Raw genomic sequence first — 12,851 nt, 5'->3', positions numbered from 1 at the left:
GGTACACGCATACATTGTTGGTGGAAATGAGGATTGGTGCAACCACTTTGGAAAGCAATATGGAGATTCCCCGGAAAACTTGAAATGGAACCACCATTTGACCCAGTCATCCTACTCTTCGGATTATACTCAAAGGACTTAAAATTAACATACTACAGTGATACAGCCACATCAATGTTTACAGCAGCTCAATTCACAATAGCTAAACTATGTAACCAACCTAGATGCCCTTCAACAGATGAATGGTTAAAGAAAATGTTGTACATATATATACAAAATGGAATATTACTCATTCTTAAAGAATAAAATTACAGCATTTGCAGGTAAATGGACGGAACTAGAAAATATCATGCTAAGTGAAATAAGCCAATACCAAAGTAACCAAAGGCAGAATGTTTTCTCTGATAAGTGGATGCTGATCCATAGTGGTGGGGGGGTGGGTACAGAAGAATGAAGGAACTTTAGATCATGCAAAGGGAAGTGAGGGGAGGGGTAGAGCAGTGGGGATGGGAAAGATGGTAGAATGACACAGACATTATTACCCTATATACATGTATTAAAATTTTTTAAATAAATAAAATAAAAACAAGGACAAGGGAAGAGCAAGGGAAAAAAATCAGGTCACACTCCTTTTCTTCTTGGTTCTCCCCCATCTTCTCTCCAATCATCCACTGTTTAATCATTCATTATATATCATTTACTTATAGAATATGTCAGACTTTGGACAGAGATATAAGGATGACCCCACCTTTTTAGGAGCTTAGTGTCTTAAAGCAGCAGCAAGTCTGAAGAAATTAAATTGCAAGAAACTTAGACCAATGGGCAAATTCAATTATGAACTCACATGAACCATGTACTGTGCTTGTCTCCTGACTGTTAAAAACTTCTAAAATGTGGAAAATAAAGGCATGCATATTATATTCATGCTAGTTTTATGACACTCCTTTATATATACTATGACTCAACACTGGAACCACTGATGTTTTCATATTTTAAGATTCTCTTATCTTATACTGTCTATGCTGTCAAGAGTCACCATAAAACATCTCAGCTTTTATCTGAATACTCCACTAGAGTGTGTGACACATAGCAGATGATCAAATGATTGCTTGGTAAGAAATCTAAGAAAAATCAAAAGAAATAAAAAGGAATGCATACTTCCTTAGAAAAAAAACTAACAAGTGATACAATGTGATTATACTTGAAAAACATCAGTACGTAGACTTCAGTGAGTGAATACAAAGCAAATTTATATGTAGATTACTCTTCCATAAAATATTTTGATACACAAAACTAAAATTGAAAGCTGAAGTTCTGTGTGTTCTAAACAAGACAAAAATTACCTGGGTCTTAGGGAAATTTAAAGATGGACTCCTACAAATGGGATGACAGATGAGTTATACTACCAATATAAAGAAGTTTAAAAGCTTCTTAAGGCGGATCCAAGACGGCAGACTAGAGGGAGGCTGCATTCCTTGTCACTCTGTAACTCCAGTTTCAAGCAGAGGATATCTGTTTCTTGGTGAGGCAGTTTTTGCTGCTTCTTGATCGCCTGCTGTTTACCTCATTTGTATGCTGTGATCAGCTGCAATCTACCAGCATATGGACGCCTTTTTTGAGTGCAGATTGCTGTCAGGCGCCTATCATCCGCCATTTGCCTGCCTCTCTTCTGTCCATCGTCTGCCTTACACCTATCCATCACCCAACGCACGAGGTTCACCTCCCAATCGTCCAACAACAGTCAGCAAACTGATCGCCGACTGCCAGTGGAGCACCAGCTGCCTGCTATTGCCTGGAAGTTCACTGTTACAGTACCTGCAGGTTTGATTACACGTGGCTACCACCATTTTGAGACAACAGCCAGGCCCCATAGGACCCCTGGCCAGACTGACTGAGCCCCATCTCCAGGATCACTCAGCCCGACTGATCACTCCCTGCCTCTGGGGCCCTCACATCGACTGATTGCTCCCTGCCACCAAGACCCCCAGACCAACTGACTGCGCCCTATCACTGGGAACCCAGACTGACTGATTGCACCCGGCCTCCAGGATCCCACAACAACACCATACACACCCGACCTCCAGGACCCCTGCCTGACCAACCGCATCCTGCCTCCAGGATCTCAGCTGACCATGTCCACACCCTGAGCTGCAACTCCCCATTTGAAACACATTTCAAAGCCAGAGCGGCCATCCTGGGCAATCCTGGAAGCCGCAGCTCTGATCTTTAGGTGGGGCAAATTCCATCCTGAGACGCCTGCTGGAGATTTGAAGCTCATTGCCAGGTACCTCTCATGCATCAGGCTACTGAAGACTGGGAGGTATCATTACTACATGACTGTTACACTGTAGATTTTCTTTTTTTTCCTTATTGAAAAATTTTAAGTTTTTGTTTCTTTACTTCTCTTGCTCTCTTTTCCCTTTGTTTACTTGTTCCCTCAGAGTCTCTTTTTCCCGTTTTTGCATGCTAACACCCAATTTCTTTTTATTACACTCTCAACCTTTCTATTATCTAGAACGTCTGGATATTCTTTTCTTATCCCATTAACACCTACATTCTACACATCCCTCTGCATCCTCTTTGTCCTCCATTACAAACTGCAGACCTTATTGCAAATCTGTTTGTTTTACTGAAGATAATATCTGAACTCATTTTGTTTATTGTGACAATTTTGTTATTGTCCTCATAGGGGCTATTTGGTCTGGGATTGCATACTGTCTGAATTGGGCACTGCTAATATTCATCTCCCCTTAAAGAAAGGGTGTTAGAAACCTATAGGGCCACTATAAGCCTATAGGGGGAAATCTGCAATACCCCAGATCTGCACTGCTAGAGGGGAAGATACATGAACAACATGAAAAAACAAGGGAAGAAAATGATCCAAACAAATCTAGATTCTATAGTAATAGAATCCAATGACAATAGGTTAGAAGAAATGTCAGAAAAGGACTTCAGATTATAAAAGATTAAGATGATTTGTGAAGCAAAGGATGAGATAAGAGAGCAAATGCAGGTAATGAATGATAATACCAATAAGCTGAAAGAGCACCTGCAGGAAGCAAAAGATCATTTCAACAGAGAGATAGAGATTCTCAAAAAAAAAAAAAGGAAATCCTTGAAATGAAGGAAACAATAAACCAAATAAAAAACTGAATGGAAAGCATCACCAAAAGACTAGACCACTTGGAAGACAGAACCTCAGACAATGAAGACAAAATATTTAATCTTGAAAATAAAGTTGCCCAAACAGAGAAGATGGTAGGAAATCATGAACAAATCTCCAGGAACTATGGGACATCAAGAAAAGACCAAATTTAAGAATTACTGGGATTGAGGAAGGCACAAAGGAATGAACAACCTATTCAATGAAATAATATCAGAAAATTTCCCAAACCTGAAGAATGAAATGGAAAATCAAATACAAGAGGCTTACAGAACACCAAATGCACAGAATTGCAACAGATCCACACCAAGGCACATTATAATGAAAACGCCTAACATTCAAAATAAAGATAGGGTTTTGAAGGCCGCGAGAGAACAGCATCAGATTACATATAGGGGGAGACCAATACTGATAGCAGCCGACTTCTCAACCCAGACTCTATAAGCTAGAAGGGCCTGGAGCAACATATTTCAAGCTCTGAAAGAACATGGTTGCCAACCAAGAATCCTATACCCAGCAAAACTAACCTTCAGATTTGAAGATGAAATAAAATCCTTCCATGATAAACAAAAGTTAAAAGAATTTACAAATAGAAGCCTGCACTACAGAATGTTCTCAACAAAATATTCCATGAGGAGGAAATGAAAAACAACAATGGAGGTCAGCAAAGGGAGGAACTACCTTAGAGAAAAACCACTCAGGCTGTTTTCAAGATGGCGGCCTAGAGGGTGGCTGCATTTCATGTGGCTCCAGGACTCAGGATTCAAAAGAGGAGATATTGAGACGCTTGGGACCAACTCAAAGCAGCCGGGTGACTCTCACCCCCTAGGGGAGACATCCCAGATGGGACGGTGGTCCCGGAACGCAGGAAACTTTGTGAAGTAGAACTGTCGGCGAGACGCCCCTCCCCCCGCTGGAGCAGTGAACTCGGACAGCTGGGAGCGCCGTAAAGGAGGCCGCTCGGCACAGCGCTGGGACTCGGAGCCAGCACAGGGGCTCAGGCGGCTGCCCAGGGGAGGAGTGGCGAGGAGAGCTGTGTGGACTCAGGACACCGGGGCCTGCCGAGAGGAGGAGGAGGAGGAGCGTGGCCACTTGGATTCGGAGTGACTGCACCAGAGCTACAGGCGGTTGCCAGAGGAGAAGCCGCGCGGCGAGCTGTTTGGACTCAGAACGACGCTTCTGAACCCCGGGGCCTGCCCTGAGGATGAGGAGGAGGAAGAGAAGCGTGGCCGCTTGGATTCGGGTGACTACACCAGAGCTACAGGCGGTTGCCAGAGAAGGGGCTGCGTGGCGAGCTGTTTGGACTCTGACCACTTCTGAACCCCGGGGCCTACCCGGAGGAGTAGGAGGAGGAGGAGGAGGAGCGCGGCGGGTCCTTTGGACTCGCAGTGGCTGCATTAGCGCTCCAGGCGGCTGCTCAGAGGAGAAGGCGAGTGGTGAGTTGTTTGGTCTTAAAGTGACAGCTCCTGAACACAGGGGGGCTGCCTGGAGGAGAAGCGTGGTGGGACGGTTGGTCTTGAGTGGCCGCACCAGAGCTCCAGGCGGTTGCCCAGAGGACCCGTGCAGCGGGTCACGTGGACTCAGAGCCACTCAGAGGGACTGCTCCTGAACACCCGGGGGGTTATCTGGAGAAGGAGGAGGAACGGGCAGGGTCACTTCGACTGGGAGTGATTGATTGCCCCGGGCTACGGGTGGTTGGTGGGAGGAGGAGGCACGAAGTGAGTTTCTTGGACTCCTAGTGACCGCACCGGAATACTGGGCGGCTGTCTGGAAGAAGAGGCCTGTGGCAGGTCTCTGGGACTCAGAGCGATTGTTCGGGGCCACAGGTGGCTGCTCAGAGGAGGGGCCGCACACCCAGGCGATAAGGTGCGGAGCAGGGTCCCAGGATCTAGGAGGCTTCTGGGTGGAAGAGCCGCACAGAGACAGGCTTAGGGCGGAGCAAAGGTTCCAGGCCTGTGGGCAAATTCTCTGAGGAGGGGCAGCCTAAGGAGATTCATCTGCGAAAGGTGAGGCTCCCAGGCCCAGGAGGTAGGGCCGGGCCCCTGGGAACTTTGCAGAGGAAGGCAGCCCAGCCCAGGCGGTAGCTGTAAATTGAGGGGAACCTCTAGGAGGCAACTTACCAGCGAGACCTCCCCACCGGGTGAGTCTTCCCTGCTGGGTGAGGTTTCCCCACAAGGACGGTAAAACCAGAGACTCAGGCCCAAACAAGCCTTGCCTCAGCCCGCAGCCTAGGTCCCCTTTGGATGACCATTGGTTAACAAGTGGAGGCACTTCTGCCCACTAGCAGGGATTATACCCCACCTGAAGGCCACCACTCCTAGAGAGGCAGCTTCCTTCTGGAGCACCGCATTATCAACTTCCTCCAAGACTTCAGCCTACTGAAGGCTAAGGGGGGATATATATAGAAATCTTCAGGGACATTGTAAGTCAATAGAGGAAATCTGCAATATCTCAGCGGTCCACTGATAACTGAACAATATGAGAAAACAAGGAAAGAAAATGCTGCAAACAAATCTAGATGTTACATCAATAAAACCCAATGACAGCATGGCAGAAGAAATGACAGAAAAGGAGTTCAGAATGTACATAATTAAAATGATCAGAGAAGCAAACGATGAGATGAAAGAGCAAATGCAAGCATTGAATGATCGCACCAATCGACAGTTAAAAGAGCAAATACAGGAAGCAAAAGATCATTTCAATAAAGAGTTAGAGATATTGAAAAAAAACCAAACAGAAATCCTTGACATGAGGGAAACAATAAACCAAATTAAGAACTCCATAGAAAGCATATCCAATAGGATAGAACACCTGGAAGACAGACCCCAGACACTGAAGATAAAATATTTAATCTTGAAAACAAAGTTGAACAAACAGAGAAGATGGTAAGAAATCATGAACAGAATCTACAAGAACTATGGGATATCGTGAAAAGGTCAAATTTAAGAATTATTGGGATTGAGGAAGGCCTAGAGAAACAAGCCAAAGGAATGAACAATTTATTCAAGGAAATAATATCAGAAAATTTCCCAAATCTGAAGAATGAAATGGAAAATCAAGTTCAAGAGGCTTATAGGACTCCAAATACACAAAATTACAACAGACCCACACCAAGGCACATTATAATGAAAATACCTAACATACAAAATAAAGACAGAATTTTAAAGGCTGTGAGAGAAAAGAACCAAATTACATTCAGGGGGAAACCAATACGCATATCAGCAGATTTTTCAATCCAGACCCTAAAAGCTAGAAGGGCCTGGAAGAACATTTTTCAAGCCCTGAAAGAAAATGGATGCCAACCAAGAATCTTATACCCAGCAAAACTTACCTTCAAATTTGACGATGAAATAAAATCCTTCCATGATAAACAAAAGCTAAAAGAATTTACAAAAAGAAAGCCAGCATTACAGAACATTCTCAACAAAATATTCCATGAGGAAGAGATGAAAAACAAAGAAGCAAATCAGCAAAGGGAGGAATTATCCTAAAGGAATTGTCAAATAAAGGAGGAAACAAGTTGTGTCAAACAAATAAATAAACAAAATTTTAAAAATGAACCAAATGACCGGGAAACCAAATCATTTCTCTATAATAACCCTGAATGTTAATGGCCTGAATTCATCAATCAAAAGACATAGACTGGCAGATTGGATTAAAAAGAAATATCCAACAATATGTTGCCTGCAAGAGACTCACCTCATAGAAAAAGATACCCATAGACTAAAGGTGAAAGGATGGGGAAAAACATACCATGCACATGGACTCAGCAAAAAAGCTGGAGTATCCATCCTCATTTCAGATAATGTGGACTTCAAGCCAAAGTTAGTCAGAAGGGATAAAGAAGGTCATTTCATACTGCTTAAGGGAAGCATAAATCAGCAAGATATAACAATCATAAACATCTATGCCCCAAACAGTGGCTCATCTATGTATGTCAAACAAATCCTTCTCAATTTCAGAAACCAAACAGACCACAACACAATAATACTAGGTGATTTTAACACGCCTCTCTCACCACTGGACAGATCTTCCAGACAAAAATTGAACAAAGAAACCATAGATCTCAATAACACAATCAATAATTTAGACTTAACGGACATTTATAGAATATACCATCCAACCAAGAGTGAATACACTTTCTTCTCAGCAGCACATGGACCTTCTCTAAAATAGACCATATATTATGCCACAAAGCTAATGTTAGCAAATACAAGAAGATAGAGACACTAGCATGTATTCTATCAGATCATAATGGATTGAAGTTAGAAGTAAATGAAAGAGTAAAACACAGAAACTATTCCAACATCTGGAGATTAAACAATATGCTATTATATGATGAATGGATAACAGAAGATATTAGGAAGGAAATTAAAAAATTCTTAGAGGTAAATGAGAACAAAGAAACATCATATCAAAATCTCTGGGACACTCTGAAAGCAGTACTTAGAGGGAAATTTATTTCATGGAGCGCATTTAATAAAAGAAGTAAAACTCAACAAATAAACGACCTAACACTACAGCTCAAAGCCCTAGAAAAAGAAGAACAGAACAGCACCAAAAGTAGTAGAAGACAGGAAATAGTTAAACTCAGAGCTGAACTCAATGAAATTGAAACAAAAGAAACAATACAAAAAATTGACAAAATAAATAGTTGGTTCTTCGAAAAAATAAACAAAATTGATAAACCTATAGCCACAATAACAAAGAGAAGACGAAAGAAAACCCAATTCACTAAAATTCGGAATGAATAAGGAAATATCACAACAGACAGGATTGAAATACAAAACATAATTAGAAGCTATTTTGAAAATCTATACTGCAACAAAATAGAAAATTTCGAAGACATCAACAGGTTTCTAGAGACATATGAATTGCCTAAACTGAACGAGGAGGACATACACAATTTAAATAGACCAATTTCAAGTACTGAAATAGAAGAAGTCATCAAAAGCCTACCAACAAAGAAAAGTCCGGGACCAGATGGGTTCTCAGCCGAGTTCTACAAAACCTTTAAAGAAGAGCTCATTCCAATACTTCTCAAAGTATTCCATAAAATAGAAGAGGAGGGAACCCTCCCAAACTCATTCTATGAAGCCAATATCACACTGATACCTAAACCAGACAGAGACTCATCAAGGAAAGAAAATTTCAGACCAATATCCTTAATGAACATCGACGCAAAAATTCTCAACAAAATTTTAGCAAATCGCATACAAAAACATATTAAAAAGATAGTGCACCATGATCAAATGGGTTTCATCCCAGGGATGCAAGGTTGGTTCAACATCAGGAAATCAATAAATGTCATTCACCATATCAATAGACTTAAAGTCAAGAATCACATGATTATTTCAATAGATGCAGAAAAAGCATTTGATAAAATACAGCACCCCTTCATGCTCAAAACACTAGAAAAAATAGGGATAGTGGGAACATTCCTTAACATTGTAAAGGCCATTTATGCTAAGCCCATGGCTAATATCATTCTAAATGGTGAAAAACTGAAAGCATTCCCCCTAAAAACTGGAAGAAGGCAGGGATGCCCTCTTTCACCACTTCTATTCAACATCGTTCTTGAGACTCTGGCCAGAGCAATTAGACAAACCAAAGAAATTAAAGGGATACGAATTGGAAAAGAAGAACTCAAACTATCCCTGTTCGCTGATGACATGATTATATATTTAGAGGAACCTGGAAATTCCACCAGAAAACTCTTAGAACTCATAAGTGAATTCAGTAAAGTAGCAGGTTACAAGATCAATGCTCATAAATCCAATACATTTTTATACATAAGTGATGAATCTTCAGAAAGAGAAATTAGGGAAACTACCCCATTCACAATAGCCTCGAAAAAAATAAAATACTTGGGAATCAATCTCACAAAAGAGGTGAAAGACCTCTACAATGAGAACTATACAACACTAAAGAAAGAAATTAAAGAACACCTTAGAAGATGGAAAGATCTTCCATGTTCTTGGATAGGAAGAATTAATATTGTCAAAATGGCCATACTACCTAAAGTGCTATACAAATTCAATGCAATTCCAATTAAAATCCCAATTGTGTACCTTACAGAAATAGAGCAAGCAATTATGAAATTCATCTGGAAGAATAAGAAACCCAGAACAGCTAAAGCAATCCTTAGCAGGAAGAGTGAAACAGGGGGTATTGCAATACCAGATCTTCAACTCTACTACAAAGCAATAGTAACAAAAACGGCATGGTATTGTTACGAAAATAGAAAGGTAGATCAATGGTACAGAATAGAGGACACGGACACAAACCCAAATAAATACAATTTTCTCATACTAGACAAAGGGGCCAAAAATATGCAATGGAGAAAAGATAGCCTCTTCAACAAATGTTGCTGGGAGAATTGGAAATCCATATGCAACAGAATGAAACTAAACCCATATCTCTCACCATGCACGAAACTAAACTCAAAATGGATTAAGGACCTTGGAATCAGACCAGAGACCCTGCAGATTATAGAAGAAAAAGTAGGTCCAAATCTTCACCTTGTTGGCTTAGGATCAGACTTCCTTAACAGGACTCCCATAGCACAAGAAATAAAAGCTAGAATCAACCACTGGGATAGATTCAAACTAAAAAGCTTTCTCTCAGCAAAGGAAACTATCAGCAATGCGAAGAAAGAGCCTACAGAGTGGGAGAATATCTTTGCCAATCATACTTCAGATAGAGCACTAATCTCCAGAATCTATAAAGAACTCAAAAAACTCTACTCCAAGAATTCAAATAATCCAGTTGACAAATGCGCCAAGGAAATGAATAGACACTTCACAGAAGAAGATCTACAAGCAATCAACAAACATGGAAAAATGTTCAATATCTCTAGTAATAAGAGAAATGCAAATCAAAACCACCCTAAGATTCCATCTCACCCCAATTAAAATGGCAATTATCAAGAATACAAGCAACAACAGGTGTTGGCGAGGATGTGGGGAGAAAGGTACACTCATACATTGCTGGTGGGGCTGCAAATTAGTGCAGCCACTCTGGAAAGCAGTGTGGAGATTCCTTCGAAATCTTGGAATGGACCCTCCATTTGACCCAGCTATCCCACTCCTTGGCCTATACCCAAAGGACTTAAAATCAGCATACTACAGAGATACAGCCACATCAATGTTCATAGCTGCTCAATTCACAATAGCCAAACTGTGGAACCAACCTAGATGCCCTTCAGTTGATGAGTGGATAAAGAAACTGTGGTATATATATATATATATATATATATATATATATATATATATATATATATATATATACACACAATGGAATATTACTCAGCCATAAAGAATGATAAAATTATGGCATTTGCAGGCAAATGGATGAAATTGGAGAATATTATGCTAAGTGAGAGAAGCCAATCTCAAAAAGCCAAAGGACGAATGATATCGCTAATAAGTGGAGGATGACACATAATGATGGGAGGGAAGGTTTAGTGTTAGGGTTAGAGTTAGGGTTAGGGAGGGGGGCAAGTATGGAGGAAGGAAGCACTGTATAGAGGGAAAAGAGGGGTGGGAGGGCTGGGGGGAAGGGAAAAAATAACAGAATGTATCAAACAGCATTACTCTGTAAATTTATGATTACACAAATGGTATGCCTTTACGCCATGTACAAACAGAGAAACAACATGTATCCCATTTGTTTACAATAAAATAAAAAATAAAAATAAAAATAAATTAAGAAAAAAAATAGTACATTTGAATTGATGACATTATCAATACCCTCTACGACTTATGGTTGAAAAGATGAGATTTTTCTGGAGCAGGCAGGAGGTTCCAGGGAGGGAAAGGCCCAGGGAAGGAGGGATGAGGGTAGCCTCCCAGAGGATGCAATCTAAGGGCTCTATTTTCTACGCCACAGAGAAAAATTCTCTCTTTATAATTCCTTTTTTTGGTGTCATGGAATCTAGAAGGACCTCTGCAGCCAGCTTAGTATCTCTAAGTTGTTAGTTACCTCAAGACCACTAACTCAAGGATAATAGCCCTGCTTTCTTAAGGTAACCTCTAAACCTAAATATATATAAATATATATATATATATATATATATATATTTTTTTTTTTTTTTTTTTTTTTTTTTTTTTTTTGCTTATTTGCTAAGACCTTCTCCCTCTAGATATTTTTCAACAACTTTCATCTCTCTTTCTTCCTTTCCCTGTACTGGAAACTATTGCCTGATCTTAGATCTCACCTTTGACCACAGTGGTTCCAGCTCCAGTTTTTGGAGCTCTCTATGCCTTATGTAGCCCATCAGAGTCAATGTTTTCTGAAACCTGTCACCAGTCTGACCCCTTGGCTCTTCCCAGGCAGCAGTCTGACACTCAGTGCTGTGAGGCAGTATTTCAGTCACTTGTGGTAGCACATTAGAGTTTGAAGTTTGGTGTTTTTTCTGTCTTCTAAAAATGGAATTTATAGTTCCATTTATTTTCCCTGTTGTTATATATGTTTTCCAGAAGGAAAAGGGATGAGTTTTGATCCTAAACTATAAGCTTCAGACTTTGGCATAACATAAAGAAGCCCTATGCATCCTTCTATGAAAAAAAGAGAAATCTGAAAAGTAGCTGTAGATTTCACTTTTTCAAAACACATTGGATTCAATTATTCATATTTAATGCCTCTGACCTGTAGAGAAAGGAAGATAAAAATCTCGATTTATAAATATTTATTTTTAAATATTAGAGGGACTAAGAAAAGAAAGAAGAAAATCCTATGCTGGGACACTAGCATAGGATTCAAAGTGAATTGGGAATGAATGGGAGGGAAAAATATAAAGAAGGAAAAATGAGGCCAAGACAGGCCCACCATCTGAACTGCTTTTAGAAAATAAGTTAAGCTATAGTTATCTAACACATTTGTGCATTTTAATTTTTAAAACCATATAAATTAGTGATGTCTAATAATGCTGTGTACAGATGTGAACAATATATATTGTATATATATATTATTTTTAAGTTTTGCAGCAGTACATTAAAAATAAGGAAAATAATGAAATTGATTTTAATAATTTTAATTGAATATTCTAAAATATCAGCATTTCAAATAATAGTAAATAAATATCACATATTTGTGAAATACTTTGTAGTTCCTTTTTTGTATCAAGTCTTCAAAATCAATCTCATTCCAGGCTAGACACATTTCAGGAGCTCAATTTCAAGTGCTCAACAACCTCCTACTGCACCTCAAGGTAGAATCTGTTGTAACCATTATAGCCAGGGGTGGAAAGCAAATCACCATGTATTTCTTGCCCCTGAGAAAACTGCCTAACGAACTGTCGAGGACCTTGAAGCCAAGACCTACACTAAACACCATGCAGGAAAATTACAAGATAGAGCTGATATGCAATAAGTAATCATCTTGAGTCTAGAGGTTATCCCTTCCTTGTAGAAAGAGATTGTATTCTGATTCATCTCTGTTTGAAATCAAACAAGTAATCTTATCATTTGTGCATCTTAAGTTTTTTTTACTAATTTATTTTTTATTTGTTCTAATTAGTTGTACATGACAGTAGAATGCATTTATATATTTTGATACATCATACATATATGGAGTATAATCTCTCATTTTTCTGATTATACATATTGTACGATCACACCAGTCATGCAGTCATATACGTAAATGAGCATTTTGAGTTTTTATAATCTATGTGATACATATATAAACA

General features: G+C 39.8%; 1 protein-coding gene across 2 annotated transcripts in view; it reads right to left on the bottom strand.

The window, feature by feature from the left end:
• Positions 1-12,851, bottom strand: part of RNGTT (RNA guanylyltransferase and 5'-phosphatase) — a 344,105-nt gene that overhangs the window by 98,615 nt on the left and 232,639 nt on the right. The window lies entirely within an intron of this gene.

This window comes from Sciurus vulgaris (assembly GCF_902686455.1).
Source record: "Sciurus vulgaris genome assembly, chromosome: 7".
Lineage (NCBI taxonomy): Eukaryota > Metazoa > Chordata > Mammalia > Rodentia > Sciuridae > Sciurus > Sciurus vulgaris.
The sequence above is the reverse complement of the archived record's forward strand: the minus strand, read 5'-3'. Positions and strand labels throughout refer to the sequence as shown.